The sequence below is a fragment of the Bubalus kerabau genome, chromosome X, assembly GCF_029407905.1.
Source record: "Bubalus kerabau isolate K-KA32 ecotype Philippines breed swamp buffalo chromosome X, PCC_UOA_SB_1v2, whole genome shotgun sequence".
Taxonomy (NCBI): domain Eukaryota; kingdom Metazoa; phylum Chordata; class Mammalia; order Artiodactyla; family Bovidae; genus Bubalus; species Bubalus kerabau.
The window spans coordinates 96,023,915-96,041,593 of record NC_073647.1 but is presented as its reverse complement, the minus strand read 5'-3'; positions in this window follow the sequence as shown (position 1 = coordinate 96,041,593).

The following is a 17,679-nucleotide window of genomic DNA, read 5'->3' as shown; positions in this document are numbered from 1 at the left end:
TCAGTTGCTCCAGCCTACATCTAATCATGTAATAACCTCCACTTCAGTCTCACAATGCCAAGTAATTGTATCGACAGGAATAATTTCAGCAGGTTGTGAGACAGCCAGCTATTCATCAAAGATCTATGCTTCCTTTCCACAGTATAAATTTTTCACTGGGAACCAACTGCCCAGCCAGGGACTACATGGATCTCTGAATGACAACAGGGAGCAGAACACCCCTGCCCCTGCAGACCACACTGAACTGATGTGAGCTACTAGTACACATTCATTATGTTAAGCCTCTGAGATTTCAGGGTTAGTATTGCAGTGTTCAAATCCCTTAAGCCAGTCATGGCAGCCTGAAGACTGTCTGCTGAAGACTGGCTTTAAAAAGCTCCAGTCAGCAGTTTTGATCATGTTTGGGTCTTTGCAGAGCTTCTAGGCCCCCTTCCCTACTGCCTTATATAAATAGGTGTTTAATCCTGTCCAAAAAAATAGAACTTTGGATCCTCTTTGTCAGGTGGCCAAGAACTTGACATATGCTTCCCCAGCACTTTCTCTCTTCCAAAGGACTTACTCTTTAATCAGCCACCAACCATGGCTGAAAGATTTTGTGCTTTCAGTCACATACCCTCTTATGGATGAGACCCTGCAAGCTTTCCAATGTTCCTCCTTGGCATAATCTCCAAGATATTTCTTGTTTTATTTATTTTTTAAAATTGAAATATAGTTGATTTACAATGTTTCAAGAGTATACTCAGTGTTTTCACTGCTGTGGGCCCAGGTTTGATCTCTGGTTGGGATCTCACAAATTGGGCAATACAACCAAAATAGATAAATACAATGTTTCAGGTGTACAGCAAAGTGATCCAGTCATATAAATTTATATATTTATATATATACATATATATTCTTTGTCAGATTTCTTTACATTATAGATTATTACAAGATACAGAGTTCCCTGTACTATATAGTGGGCTTCCCTGGTGGCTCAGACAATAAAGCGTCTGCCTGCAGTGCAGGAGATCTGGGTTTGATCCCTGGGTTAGGAAGATCCCCTGGAGAAGGAAATGGCAACCTACTCCAGTACTCTTGCCTGGAAAATTCCATGGACTGAGGAGCCTGGTAGGCTACAGTCTGTGGGATCGCAAAGAGTCGTACTATATAGTAGGTCCTTGTTGATTATCTATTTTATATATAGTAGTATGCATCAGTTAATCCCAAATTCCTAATTCATCCCTCCCCCACTTTTCCTTTTGGTAACCGTAATTTTTTTTAAGTCTGTTTCTATTTTGCAAATAACTCAATTTGCATCATTTTTTTAGATTCCATGCATAAGTGATATCATATTTGTCTTTCTTAGTCCAAGACATTTTCTTTATTTTTAAAAAATGTAATTATTTATTTATTGACATGTATTTATTTACTTTTGGTATGAATTTGTTTTTAATTGAAGGATAATTGTTTTACAATATAGTGTTGCTTTCTGCCATACGTCAGCATGAATCAGCCATAGGTATACATTTGTCGTCCCATTCTTGAACCTCCCTCCCACCTTCCACCCAATTCTACCCCTCTAGGTTGCCACAGAGCACTGGTTTGAGTTTCCTGAGTCATACAGCAAATTTATTTTTAAAAATATGTATTCTCCAGCACATTTGAGCCATCCTCGAAACCCTTTCTCAGGAGGTGGTCTGCTGCCTCCACCCCTATAGCATACCCACCCCAAACAGGCCAACAAGCTTCAGGGCTTTGGGTACCTAGCAGTATCCACCATAGACTGCATCCCTTGCTCTACCATCTCTCTCAGGAGCCTGTATCCTACTGGCTCCAATATCTGCTTGGCTCTTCCAACCAATTGTACCATATTCCTTGAGGAGTATGGAGGGACTCATCTCTCCAGAAGTAAACCAATTGCCTTTATAAATTGTGATTGCGTCTGATGTCCTGAGGAAAATCTTAAGCTTGAACCAGCCTAGAAAAATTCCTAACACAAATAGACTCCTAGCTCCTTAGCATCTACTCCCAAATGTGACCTCCTCCAAAGACATTAGTGTGAATGTCACAGCGGTCTCCACCTCATCTCTCTCTTACTCCCCCACACCATTCCTGCCTCGGCTAGATCCACTTTGTCTCCTCAGCCCTGGGCCCATTCTACTAATTTAGGGCTCACAGGAGCCATTCTTGGATTAAGTTCTTCAATATTCTTTGTTTGGGGGTGCACCTAGACTTTGATTCACACTTCAAAAATCCTGGACGGGGACTATCCCCTGACTCTCCTGACACACACCATATAACTTCATTGTTATACTTTTTAACATCAGAAGAGTGAGCTAGTATAGCCCTTTATTGAGAGGAGAGCAGTCTTACTATTACCTGCTTAATCACAAGCAGAGAGTACAGAACAATGTGAAGAATAGGTCTTTACTCACAGCTCTGGTTGCTACTGCAATCTGGAGAGTGCCATCTCTAGGATTAGCTCCTCTGTTTGAGTCATGGCCTTAGGCCTTTGTTCTTCCCTTTCAGGGCCACCCACAAACTAGCCCTCTGTTGGTGTCTCATGGAGCCTTTCTTTTGGGACCCCCTCTCTTCCCACCTCCTCAAACCCAGGCTCTTTGGCCTTTTTAACTCCTTATCCTCTCAAGATGCCATCTCTTCCCCTTCTTTGCCTTACACTTGGGGTATCATTCATACTGTTGTATCTGGCTTGCCCCTGAGTGGAGCTAGACAGGGCTTGGGGCACTTGCAGGTGGAAAGAGAAATGAAGGAAAACATTTCTCACTGGTCCAGCTTCAGGGTCAAGAAATTAAAAGACAATCAGGCCTTTCACACAGTCAAGAGTGACTGCCTCTTAACATGTTCTCTGTGTGTAATGTTACTAAAAGAATCTTGCATTGATCTTCTTCCTTTCATATCACAAGATGTCCCCTCTGGTTATCCCAGCCTGATATGTTCAGGGCCCAGGAAAGGTGCAGGGGGGAAAAATCCTCCTGAACAACTCCATTCATGGAATATTACTATGGGTTTCTTCTCAATTTCTTCAGACTTCAACTCTGTCCCATTGCCCTCATTTATTCCATGCAGTCATTTCTCAAAATTTTTTGTGCCAGGTCCTAAGCAAGGCGCTAGGGGTACAGAGACAATAGGATGGAGGATGGAGCTCCCCCTCTGGGAGAGACATACAGTGGAGACAGACAAGTATGCTGCTGCTGCTGCTAAGTCGCTTCAGTCGTGTCTGACTCTGTATGACCCCATAGACGGCAGCCCACCAGGCTCCCCCGTCCCTGGGATTCTCCAGGCAAGAACACTGGAGTGGGTTGCCATTTCCTTCTCCAATGCATGAAAGTGAAAAGGGAAAGTGAAGTCACTCAGTCATGTATGACTCTTCACGACCCCATGGACTGCAGCCTACCAGGCTCCTCCGTCCATGGGATTTTCCAGGCAAGAGTACTGGAGTGGGGTGCCATTGCCTTCTCCAGAGACAAGTATAATATGCTTCAACTGGTGTAATGATAGAAGGAAGCAAAAAGGAGTGGGGACATGGAGAAGGAAAACCTAGGTCAGACAAAGGATTTTCTAAAAGACCTGAGCTGAGACCATCCAGGCAGAGGTAACAGCTAGAGCAAAGGTGGGGGTGAGATGGGGTGAGAGCAGTATATTTCAGTCAATCAGTTCTATGTAGTGTAGTGTTCTGGAACAGAAAGTTCTGGGGAGGGGAGTATGGCAAGAGATGAGTCCAGGAATACTGGAAGGAAGCAGAATCAGGAAAATCTTGGGACCAAACTAAGGCAAGTGGAATTTCATCTGACTCCTATAGCCCAAGGGCAGTGGTCAAATATTGAATGAAGGCCACACTGTCCAACCAGTCAAAATAAGGCAATGACTAATCAGAACAGAGCCTGGCTATAAACTGCCTGCCTGAACCAACAACTGGAGAGAGGAGTCTTACCAAAGCTTTAGCTCCACTTTTGACCCCAATATTTGCCTAACTCTGTGGTGGGGGAAAAGATCTGGTAATAACTGAGATTAAATTTCCCAAGAGTCCAGGAAGTGAGAATAAAAGTCAGATTTGGATTGATTTAATGAAAATAAGGAAATTGGCTATTTCTTGTCTCCCTGCTTATTTAAATTATATGCAGAGTACATCATGAGAAACGCTGGACTGGAAGAAGCACAAGCTGGAATCAAGATTTCTGGGAGAAATATCAATAACCTCAGATATGCAGATGACACCACCCTTATGGCAGAAAGTGAAGAGGAACTCAAAAGCCTCTTGATGAAAATGAAAGAGGAGAGTGAAAAAGTTGGCTTAAAGCTCAACATTCAGAAAACAAAGATCATGGCAACTGGTCCCATCACTTCATGGGAAATAGATGGGGAAACAGTGGAAACAGTGTCAGACTTTATTTTTGGGAGCTCCAAAATCACTGCATATGGTGACTGCAGCCATGAAATTAAAAGACGCTTGCTCCTTGGAAGGAAAGTTATGACCAACCTAGATAGCATACTAAAAAGCGGAGACATTACTTTGCCAACAAAGGTCCATCTAGTCAAGGCTATGGTTTTTCCTGTGGTCATGTATGGATTTGAGAGTTGGACTATGAAGAAAGGTGAGCACCAAAGAATTGATGCTTTTGAACTGTGGTGTTGGAGAAGACTCCTGAGAGTCCCTTGGACTGCAAGGAGATCCAAACAGTCCATTCTAAAGGAGATCAGTCCTGGGTGTTCACTGGAAGGAATGATGCTAAAGCTGAAACTCCAGTACTTTGGCCACCTCATGCGAAGAGTTGACTCATTGGAAAAGACTCTGATGCTGGGAGGGATTGAGGGCAGGAGGAGAAGGGGACGACAGAGGATGAGATGGCTGGATGGCATTACCGACTCGATGAACATGAGTTTGAGTAGACTCCGGGAGTTGGTGATGGACAGGGAGGCCAGGCGTGCTGCAATTCATGGGGTCGCAAAGAGTTGGACACGACTGAGCGACTGAACTCAACTGAACTGCACACCTGTATTTGCCAGTATAACAGAGTAAGGCAGCTACTAAAAAGAGTTATCCTGGGCCTGGAGTCCTCAGGTGCTCACCTGTGGCTGTGGGGGAGGGGCATGGGAAGAAAAAACAATTTCTCTGGATTTGCCTAGCATGGGCTTCCCTGGTGGCTCAGCTGGTAAAGAAACGACTTGCAATGTGGGAGACCTGGGTTCAATCCCTGGGTTGGGACGATCCCCTAGAAAAGGGAAAGGCTTACCCACTCCAGTATTCTGGCCTGGAGAATTCCATGGAACACAATGGCAAAGAGTCAGTCACGACTGAGCAACTTTCACTTTCAGTTTGCCTAGTGTAGTTAGCTTGAGGTGAGCTAAAACTGCTGGGGACCTCCTCTTCCCTTAGTACATCATTCAGTTAAATAATCGGAGTGCCCTCTGGTGGGCTGTGGGGGCCCCAGGGCTGAGGAAACCTGAAATCCGCAGATCGGCATGCCTGTCGCTGTTGCTAGATGACTGGAATACGATATCCCTTTGAGTTCCCTCTGAGCTCTGACCCACTGCAGCTGGCTTCACAACGGAGCCAGATGGGATGGGCCAGTGGCAGAGGCAGATGGTCATAGTTACTGCAGATATGAGCTGTGGAATGGGCTGCTCTGAGTCGATGATCTGTGGGGAGGTGGATGGGTGGTTGGTCCTTCTTTTGGGAGGTGGAATCCCTGAGGTTGCCTCTGGTGTCCTGTTACACCCTCTGGCTGTCTTCACACTTGGACTTAGCTGTACAAAAGTGCATTTGCACCTGTTTTGAAGCTCCTTCTCGAGTGTGGCCACCACGTAGGTGGCATCCAATCAGAGATGCAAATGCTAGAGAAGCGGCTGAGAGCAAAAGAGCTTTGAGGCCAGACTTCTAGAATGCAAAGCTCAGTTACCACATCCTTACCTCTGCAAACTTGTGCAAGGTGCTTAACCTCCCCATGTCTCAGAGTCCTTGTATGCAAAATGGGGCCACCTATCTCGGGTTATGTTGTGGGGGATTAGAGAGATAATAGGCATAAGAGCTTAGCACAGTGGCTGGTACATAGTAAGCACCCAATCAGTAGTAACTGCTGTTACAAGGGAGCCTGTAGTAGGGAAGGGAAGGACCATTTTTGCTGAGAGATTGTCTGACCAGTGTGGCATAATGGCTAGAGGGGAATGGGTCAGAGTTCTTTGTATGGCATTTGTCCCTGTGGAAATCTGGGGCTTGAGCTATCTGTAGTGGTCATTCTGGTTGCCCAGGCACAGCTTTGCTCTTTCACTTGGCATCGTCTCTAATGAGAGAGTGTCATACCTTAGGCATCTCGCCTGATGTCCTGACAAGCCAGGATGAATAGGCCTCAGGTGTCCACCAGGCTGGTGTGGTGGCATGGGTGGAGGTGCTGGCTAGAGTCTTGCCAGGGGTCATGCAGTGATGCTCAGGTGATGCTTTCAGTCACTTCTAGGACTGTGGAGACTGGTCCTGGAACTCTGTCAGTGCCCAGTGAGCATAGAAATGGGCCAGCATCTGCTGCTGAGGGGCTTGTAAACTGCAGCCAGGCCCCAGCCCAGTGATGTTTCTCAGGTCCTGAAATGGGAAGTCACTGGTGAGCTCTGTGTCCCCAGGCTGATGGTTGTCAGTCAGTAGTTCCGGCTTCCCCTCATCATTAGAATCTGACAGCAGAATCCCTAGGAATGCAGGCCTGTTCTCAGGCAGTCCACAACTGCTCCAGGCTGTGCTGGTTGCTGCTCAAATCCACAAACTTCCAAAGTCCTACCAAGTTGGCCTTCTCAGTCATGAACTCTTTCCTCTGCTGAGTCATCAGAATGGTAGCCCTAATAACAGCAATGCATTATCAAGCACATCCTGGGGAGGCAGAACAGCCTTGTGAAGAAGTGGGCTTTAAAGTTAGCTAGACCTGAAGTCCAATCCAGACACTGCCAATCTATTCAACACCTTTATTTAATACTCATATGTTAAAATATGGAATAAAATGGCTTTTAGTCTGTATGTAGAACTGTCCAACAATCAATTTTAGAACATTTTCATTATCTCAAAAAGAAATTCCAACCTATTAGCAACCATTCCTCATGTCCCAACCCTTGTGAAAGAACACCAGACCAAAAAGTAGTTAAAACAGTAAAAGCAGATTTTATTCAGAAACTATTGCAATAGGGGAAACCAGATCTCAGTATAGAACTGGGCTCAATTCCAAATATAGCAAGGACAAGTGGGGATTTATAGCTAAGGAACTGGTTGGAGGCGGGGGCTGATGAATGGAAAATTACTAAAAAGAGATGTCACCAGTAAGGAGATTCTTATTAAACTGATCTAACAGGATTCTTATTGAAGGTAAGCAGGGTAATCAGATATCACCTGGGGGATAATGGAGCCTAAGGAATATGATACCAAGGGTGATCAGATATTCTGAAAATTCCGAAAGAATTGGGAATACCAGACCACCTGACCTGCCTCCTGAGAAATCTGTGTGCAGGTCAAGAAGCAACAGTTAGAACTGGACATGGAACAAGGAACTGGTTCCAAATCGGGAGAGGAGTACGTCAAGGCTGCATATTGTCACCCTGCTTATTTAACTTATATGCAAAGTACATCATGAGAAATGCTGGGCTGGAAGAAGCACACACTGGAATCAAGATTGCCAGGAGAAATATCAATAACCTCAGATATGCAGATGACACCACCCTTATGGCAGAAAGTGAAGAGGAACTAAAAAGCCTCTTGATGAAAGTAAAAGAGGAGAGTGAAAAAGTTGGCTTAAAGCTCAACATTCAACTAAGATCATGGCATCCAGTCCCATCACTTCATGGGAAATGGGGAAACAGTGGAAACCGTGGCAGACTTTATTTTGGAGGGCTCAAAAATCACTGCGGATGGTGACTGCAGCCATGAAATTAAAAGATGCTTACTCCTTTGAAAGAAAGTGTTGGCTGACCTAGACAGCTTATTAAAAAGCAGAGACATTATTTTGCCACCAAAGGTCCATCTAGTCAAGGCTATGGTTTTTCCAGTGGTCATGTATGGATGTGAGAGTTGAACTATAAAGAAAGCTGAGTGCTGAAGAATTGATGCTTTTGAACTGTGCTGTTGGAGAAGACTCTTGAGAGTCCCTTGGACAACAAGGAGATCCAACCAGTCCATCTTAAAGATCAGTCCTGAGTGTTAATTGGAAGGACTGATGTTGAAGCTGAAACTCCAAAACTTTGGCCACCTGATGTGAAGAACTGACTCATTGGAAAAGACCCTGATGCTGGGAAAGATTGATGGCAGGAGGAGAAGGGGATGACAGAACATGAGATGGTTGGATGATATCACCGACTCAATGGACATGCTGCTAAGTCACTTCAGTCGTGTCCAACTCTGTGCGACCCCATAGACAGCAGCCCACCAGGCTCCCCCGTCCCTGGGATTCTCCAGGCAAGAACACTGGAGTGGGTTGCCATTTCCTTCTCCAATGCATGAAAGTGAAAAGGGAAAGTGAAGTCGCTCAGTCGTGTCTGACCCTTAGCGACCCCATTGACTGCAGCCTACCACGCTCCTCCGTCCATGGGAGTTTCCAGGCAAGAGGACTGGAGTGGGTTGCCATTTCCTTCTCCGCAATGGACATGAGTTTGGGTAAACTCTGGGAGTTGGTGATGGACAGGGAGGCCTGGCATGCTGCAGTCCATGGGGTCGTAAAGAGTCAGACACGACTGAGAGGCTGAACTGAACTGTGATCAGATGTTAAGACTGGGAGATTCTTGCTAAAACTAAGTTATGAAGGCCTGAGAACAAGGCCAAAGGACAAGGCCTAGTCAAGAAAAGGACTTGGAGGAACTGATTAAAGTTTGGTCAAGGAGAAAGTCCTTGCCACCCCTCCAGCTCCTGGCAACAACCTATCTGTGTTCTGTCTGTACAGATTTGCCTATCCTATTAAATTTCATATAAATGGAATCATACAATATATGGCTTCTTTCACGTAGCTTAATGTTTTCCAGGTTCGTCCATGTTGTAGCATCTATCAGTATTTTCTTTTGATTGTAAAATAATATTCTACTGCATGAATATTCTGTAATTTATGTATTTATTTTTTAGCTACTGGGCATTTTGATTGTTTCCACTTTTGGCTATTACTAATACTGCTGTGTGAAAATTTGTGGACAAGTGTATAAGTTTTCTGTGAACATGTTTTCATTTGCTAGGAGTGAAATTTCTGGGTTATATGGTAACTTAAACTATTTGAGAGACCACCAGACAGTTTCCCACAGTGGTGGCACCAGTTTACATTCCAACCAGCAGTAGACTCTTATTTCATTTTCTCCATATCCTCACTAACACTTGTTATTATTTTTCTTTTTGATTATAACAATCCTAGTGGGTATTTCAATGTGCTTTTGATTTACATTTCCATGATGGTTAACATGTTGAACATCTTTTCATGGGCTTATTGACCATCTGTGACTCTTCTTTGGAGAAATGTTTATTCAATTCCTTTGCCAGGTTTTTAATTGGGTTATTTATTTTTTATTATTTCTTTGTAAGGGTTCACTATATATTCTAGATATAAATCCCTTATCAGATTTGCAAATATTTTCTCCCTTTCTGTGGCTATCCTTTCACTTTCTTGCTGGTACACTTTGAATCAAAACAGTTTTTAATTTTTATGAAGTCTAACTTATCTGTGTTTTATTTTGCCACTTGTGCTTTTGGTATCATTTCTAAGGATATGGAGATTAACTCTTAGGTTTCTTTCTAACAGTTTTATACTTTTTGCATTTACATTTGGGTCTGTGATGTATTTGGAGTTAACTTGTGTGTATGCTGTGAGGTAGGGGTTCAACTTCATTCTTTTGCATGTGGGTTTCCATTTGTTCCAGCGTTATTTGTTAAAGACATTATTCTTTCCCCCATTGAATAGTATTGACACTCTTCTTGAAAATCAATTTACCATAAATGCAAGAGTTTATTTCTTACTTCTCAATTCTATCCCATTGAGCTCAATGTCTATTCTAATGTTAGTACAACACTGCCATGATTATTGTAGCTTTGTAGTAAGTTTTGAAATCAGGAAGTGTGAGTTCTCCAACTCTTTTCTTCCTGTTTAAGATTCACTATTCTGGGTTCCTTATATTTCCATATGATTGTAAGGATCAGCTTGTCTAATTCTGAAGAAAAAAAAAAAAAAACCTAGTTGAGATTTTGGTAGGGATTGGGTAGGATCTGTGGATTAATTCAGAAGTATTATCACAATATCAAGATTTCCAATTCTTGAACATGGATGTCATTCAATCTTTTTAGGTCTTCTTCTATTTGTTTCATCAATGTTTTACAGTTTTCAGTGTACAAGTCTTATACCTCTTTTGTTAAATTTATACCTAAGTATTTACATAGTTATAATAAGAATTTTCTGAATTTCTTTTCAGATTATAAGTTTATAGAAATACAATTAATTTTTGTATATTGACCTTGTATTCTGCAACTTGGCAGAACTTATTTGTTAACTCTAACAGATTTGTGTGTGTCTGTGTGTGTATTTCATAGGATTTCCTTACAAACAGGATCATGTCATCTGTAAATAAAGTTTTAATTCTTTTTTCTAAATTGGATGCCTTTTATTTGATTTTTCTTGCATTATTTTCTTGGCTTAAACTTCCAGTACAATGTTGAATATAAGTGGTGAAAGTAGACATCCTTGGTTTGTTCTTGATCTTAGGAGAAGAACTTTTGATGTGGGTTTTTCATATATATCCTTTATCAGATTGAGGAAGCCCCCTCCTATTCCTGGTTTGTTTCATCTTTGTATCATGAAAGGGTGTTGGATTTTTGCCAAATACTATCTCTGCATCTACGAGATAATCATGTGAATTCTTTTTCTTCATTATATTTATATGGTATATTACATCAATCAGTTTTCATATGTTGAACCAACCTTGAATTCTTGATATAAATCCCACTGGGTCATTGTGGATAATCCATTTTAAATGCTGCCAAATTATATTTGTCATTATTTTGTTGAGAACTGTTATGATTATATTCACTGAGAGATATTGGTCTGTAATATTCTTTTTTTGTGGTGCCTTTGTCCGACTTTGTTATCAGGACAGTACTGTTGCCAAAGAATCGGTTGGGAAATGTTCTCTATTCTATTTTTTGGAAAAATCTGCAAAGGTTTGATATTATTTCTTCTTTAAACATTTGGTAGAATTCACCAGTGAAACCATTTTGCCCTAGTCTTTTCTTTGTGGGTAGTTGCTGTTGTTGTTTTTAATTCATTCTCTTTATTTTTTTTTCTCGTTTCATACATGATATTTTACATGTTTCAATGCCATTCTCCCAAATCTTCCCACCCTCTCCCTCTCCCTCTCCCACAGAGTCCATAAGACTGTTCTATACATCAGTGTCTCTTTTGCTGTCCCGTACACAGGGTTATTGTTACCATCTTTCTAAATTCCATATATATGCGTTAGTATACTGTATTGGTGTTTTTCTTTCTGGCTTACTTCACTCTGTATAATAGGCTCCAGTTTCATCCACCTCATTAGAACTGATTCAAATGTATTCTTTTTAATGGCTGAGTAATATTTTTACAGTTTTTTTCAGATTATCAACTTCTTCCTAGGTCTATTTCAGTAGTTTGTATCTTTCTAGGAAGTTGTCCATTTCATCAAAGTTGTCTTGTTTGTTTGCATACAGTTATCTGTAGTATTTCTTTGTAATTCATATATATCTAAAAGGTTAGTAGTGATGTCTCCTCTTTCTTTCCTGATTTTAGTAATTTGAATCCTCTCTGTTTATTTCTTAACCTTGCCAAAAGTTTGCTAATTTTCTTTATCATTTCAAAGAACTAACTTTTGGTTTCATTGCTTTCCTCTATACATTTTCTACTTTGTTTTATTATTTCCATTCTAATATTTACTATTCCCTTCCTTCTTTTTGTTTTTAGTTTGCTCTTCTTTTTTCCAGCCAAACACTGCCAATTTTCTTTCTGTGTCATCCTGGGTAAGAAATTTTATCTCTCAAAGCCTTAGTTCCTCATTTGTAAAATGCTAGGGACTACCATAGAGAATTGTTGAAAGGATGAAATGAGATAATGGGGTTCAGGCTTAGTACTGAGCCTGAACACAAAGTCAGTGTTTAATAAGTGGTAATTCCTGTTACTTTTTTGCTTCAGGTCCTGGACTTAGCACTTTATTTTATTTTTGCAACACTGTAATTATGATACATCATGTCTTACAAGAATAGAATTAGTTATAGGATTAAAAAAGAAATCTTTTACTTATGGCCAACCCAAACACATTTGAAATCTAGAAAATGATGTAAACCATTTCTCCACGGTTGCCAGCTAATAGTCATTTAGTCCATAGAGTTTGCCTCAGGTTGGTACCTAGAAGGCTTTCATCCCTCAGTGTCCCTCTTTCTTTCCTCTGTTACTCCTTTACCCCCACTTCCACCCCCATGGCCTGGCCCTCTTCTTCTATCATTTGTTGTGGTCAAAGATGGCAAGATCTGTTGCCTCCATGTGGCCAAGACCAGCAGGAAAGGCTCTTGGCTCCGAGAGAAGAGGGGACCTTTGCATTGTTCAGATGAAGTACCTCTGGACCAACATGACTCTCTATTGCTATCCATTCCCTCTTGTTTAAAAAAAAAAAAAAAACACCAGTACATTATTGTGGTAAATGGTCTCCTCATCTGAGATGAGGTTGGGGAAAAATATTCGGAGTGACTTATGATGTGAAGAGACCCCCTCTTTTTTCACCAGGAGTAATGATGATAAGGAACAAGCATCCCAGTGGAACCCTTTGGTGGTGATGCTGGTATAGTCACTAAGTTGTGTCCGACTCTTCTGACCCCATGGGCTGTAGCCCGCCAGGCTCCTCTGTCCATGGGATTTTCCAGGCAAGAATACTGGAGTGGGTTGCCATTTCCTTCTCCAGTGGAACCCTTTGTGCCCTTGCAAAGAAGAGTACTGCCACCTGCTTCAGTGAGTTAGGAGAGTCTGGGGCGGCAGTGGACATCAGAAGTCTCAGTACATGAGGCAGCAGCTAGTCACATGAGATGGGTCTTTGGCTTTGTTAGCTAACTTCAGGTTAGTCATCATGTTGGATTTCCCAACATTGCTCTGAGAAGGACTGTCCCTGGATTCCCAGTTGCACATTAAGACCATTCTCTTCTGAAGAACACTAGTTGCATTCTTGTCACAGAAACATCCCCCAGTTCAAACTCTGAAGTTACTGGAAACGGTTCTGTAGGAGGAGGCTTGCTAATTCCTGGTGCTTTGGAAAGAGTTACTGACCCTTATCAAAGACGAAAGAGCCTCCTGAAAATTTGTCCCACCACTTCACTATCTTCCCCCACGTTCTCCTTTTTTGAGCAGCTTCGAGAAAAAAACAGTAATCTGATAATCATCATCATTGCTCTGAGTTGGGAGTATCTCCTTTCCTAATTAGGACTTCCCTGGTGGCTCAGATGGTAAAGTGTCTGTCTACAATGCCGGAGACCTGGGTTCAATCCCTGGTTTGGGAAGATCCCCTAGAGAAGGAAATGGCAATCCATTCCAGTACTATTGCCTGGAAAATCCCATGGACAGAGGAGCCTGGTAGGCTACAGTCCATGGGGTTGCAAAGAGTCAGACACAACTGAGCGGCTTCACTTTCACTTTGACTTTTCACCTTTCCTAATTACTTCTCTGATGGGTAAAGTCTGTTATGATGTATTAAGTCAGTGATTCTCAAAGTGTGGTCCCTAGGCCAGCAGTATCAGCATTCACCTGGAAGCTTGCTGGAAATGCAAGTTCTCGGCCTTACCCCAGACCTACTCAATCAGGAATTCTGGCATGGGCCTTAGCCATCTGTATTTTAACAATTCCTCCAGGCAATGCTGATACTGCTTGAGTTTTTAAAATCATTGCGTAATGAGTCCAGCTTCCGTTCCCTCTTCCAGCTACACTTTGTAAGGTGGTAAGCATTCTAACCAGTTCAGTACTCAATACAGAATTGCTGTCCAGCGATACAGTAGCGTTTACATGTTGTAGCAAAACCTGATCTCTGAGCAGTCGTTTGGGCGCCTCCACAGGTGCTTCAGTGGTTTTCCTTTATGTCTGGGGGCTGTGTTGCCACCATCACCTGCCTATCGGCAGATGGGCGCATGCTTCTTAGCTTATCTGGAAACAGGGCCCTTATCCACCCATCTGGGCCCTTGCCACTGATCCCAAACTGGTGGTCAGATAGGGCTCCCTTACAAATATCAGGAAGGCAGGTAGGAAACTGGGAGCATCCTCCTTGTAGCATTATATACATAGACTCAAAAGCCCAGGTACTCATTCTACCTGTTTCTGTTTTGACCAGAGGGACCCCTCCATGTTTATTGAAGTTCTTTAAATTTCAATTCAGGGAATTTTTCGATAATGACAGGAGTACTTATCACTTTTTAATTCCTGCCAATTGCAATAATTTCCATTGCAACCATCTCTCAAACTCTCTCATGGGCAGAACGCATCCAAGCAAAAATGCCTCCCAGCACACCTGTGCCATCATGGATGCTCTCTGATTCCAGGTAAGGCTCACCAGGCATGACAAGTGGAAATACACCTTATGTTGCCCAGGCAATGACCATCTTATTCTAAAGGAAAAGATTAATTCATTCTAGGGATTTGGTAGCTGATTTATTTTCTTATTTTCTTATGGGTTACTCACAAAGGCAATGGTTTTACTGAATACTTGAGACACAGTTATCACATTTTGCCTGAATTTCCTGTTATTTTAGATCAAAGAAACTTCATTAGCTCTATATCCATTCCTTCCCCAAATTGTTCAGTGTTATACATTGCCCATGTATCATCATATCATATTTCTGAGGTCTTCCACCCACCTCAATGGCATGTTCAGGGCCACTGTAGCACCTTATGCAATATTCTGCTCTTTAGAGAATATGCCTTTCCTACCACTCATGCTTTGGGAGATAGCCTTTACAATCCCCACCGAAGGGCATATTCTTTTATACTTCCTCTACAGCCTGAAGTTCCAAATTGTACCACTAAAATGTGTCCTTTTCCATCAAGGGAAGTGAAACTTGCTTAAATCAACAGAATTCATATCTGTTCTGGACACAGATTACAAGAGTAACTTAAGTGAGAATTCATGCCCTTCTTGTTTAGAGAGAGACCACTTTTTAAATCAATCATGCGTGGACTTCACAGGTGAAAGTCCCTACATCTCTGTTACTTACCAGCTGATAATGAATACTGCTAAGGCAGCCACCCAATAACATTCAGTTTAGCACTGTTAAGAACATAAATTAGAGAACTGATATCCAGATTTGGAAGAGTAATAATTTGTCCATGATATTTCACTTCAAGCTGAAAACTCAAGTTTCTCTAGTTACTGGAGTTGTATGCTTGGTCCATCCATTTTTAAACCTTCCTGTTTAGTAACAAATATCTTTATAGCTATAATTTTTTCTGAGTACAACTTTGGCTGCTTCCCACAGATTTTGATGTCTCCAAATAATTTGCAATTTTCATTTTCATTTTCTCCTTAACTGTCAAATTATTTGGAATATTTTTGAATATACTAATGTATGAATATTTATCTTTCTATTATTGATCTTTTATTGCATTATGATCAGTACATATGGTCAGTATAACATAATTTTTTAATTATCAAGACAGTCAATTTGTATAAAAACTCCACATGCATCTGGAAAAATGCATATTTTTAACTGCTAGGTGCAAAGTTTTATATCTATACCTACTATTTACATCATCAAGCTTGTTAGTATTGTTAACACCTCTATATTCTTAATGTTTTATCCAGTTATCTTTCCATTTCTAAGAGTGGTGTGTTTAAGTCTCCTGCTTTAATTATGGAATTGTTAACACTTCTTTGCAATTTTTATCTTGTATATTTTGGTACTACTTTTAAGGTGCATATTATTATTATATGTTGATCTTTCTGGAGAATGGTTCTTTGAATCAACATGAAATTTCCCTTTTTGTCCCTTTTAATGCTATTTCATCTGCTAATAACAATGTTTACTTTCTTTCTATTAGCTATTTGTCTGGCATATCATTTTCTATTCCTTTATATTTTCAACCTTCCTGTGTCATTTTATTTTAGCTATTATTTTTCTTTTATACCCAAGCTAGAATCTCTGTGATTTAACAGGTGAATTCAGCCTTTTCACATATCTATTTTTACTACTGATGTGTTTGGACTTAAATCTGCTTTATTTTGTGTTTATTATTTACCTTGTTTCTGCTTTTTTTCTGAACTGAAGAAAAAGTTTTCTTTTCTCATCATTTTCTCTACCGATTTGAACCTAAACATTTGAAAAGAAGGAGGAAGCTCAGAAAGTATTTAATTCAAGGTCACACACTTAAAGTGTGACTTGGTGACTTTTAAGTGACTTTGCCAAGATTAAAGCCCAGTTTTAATTGACTCCAAAGCCTACTTTCTCATGTCTTTTCTGGAATGAGGCAGGGTATAAATAAACAAACTTAAAATCTGGGACTCTTTCTGGGACTTCCCTAAGACTCTGTGCTTCCACAGCAGGAAGCTCAGGTTCAATCCCTGGTTGGGGAACTAAGATCCTTCATGCCCCACCGACAAAAGAAAATCTGGGCTCTTTCTAATTCAGATAATAATAGCTAACCATTATTGAGAGCTTACTATGTGAGAGGGGCTTCCCTGATAGTTCAGTTGGTAACGAATCCTCCCGCAGTGCAGGAGACCCTGGTTCGATTCCTGGGTTGGGAAGACCCACTGGAGAAGGGATAGGCTACCCACTCCAGTGTTCTTGAGCTTCCCTTGTGGCTCAGCTGGTAAAGAATCCGCCTGCCTGGGTTTGATCCCTGGGTTGGGAAGATCCCTTGGAGAAGGGAAAGGCTACCCACTCCAGTATTCTGCCTGGAGAATTCCATGGACAGTATTCCATGGAATACTGAACTGAACTGAACCATACCACTCCAATATATAAATCCCACCAATGTTTGTGGTTATATTAAAAAATAGTCATCTTTTGAAGTTATATATAAAGTATGGATTAAAGGATACGTTACCTGGATTATGATTATTAATTCAATGTGTATGGGAGGAGTGGCGGGTACAAATGAAACGAGATTGGTCCTATGTTAATTCTTGAAGCTGGGTGGTATTAGAGCCATGGCTCTAATTCAGACAATAATAGCTAACCATGATTGAGAGCTTACTATGTGCCAGACACTATTTCAAAGAACTTCCCACTTTAGATACCTCATTGTTACCAATTTGAACAGAGAGTAAGCACAATGTACCTGTGAGTTATACTGGGCAAGACTGTTCCCTGCCCAGTATTAGAGGAATCTATCTCTTCTACATGGACATAGCAGCAAAGGTGAGCACTTATCTTCCCAAGCATGCTAGGTGACCCACTAATCTCCATCTGGGGAGTCATTCATTTTTTCATTTAACCAAAATTCACTGAATACCTCAATGTACTAGGTACTAGCTTCTGCCCTCTTGGAGCTTATAGTTTAATGAGGAAGGCAGATAATAAACAAGAAAAAATGTTAAGTTTTCAGGTAGTGGTAAGTTTTATAAGAAAATAGAATAGAGTGGTCAGAGGGTGGGAGCTACTTTAGATGGTATAGTCAGGTAAGATTATCTATATGAGGAGACCTGTCTATATTTAGAGGGAGCTCTAAAGAGTACACTTATGTGTCT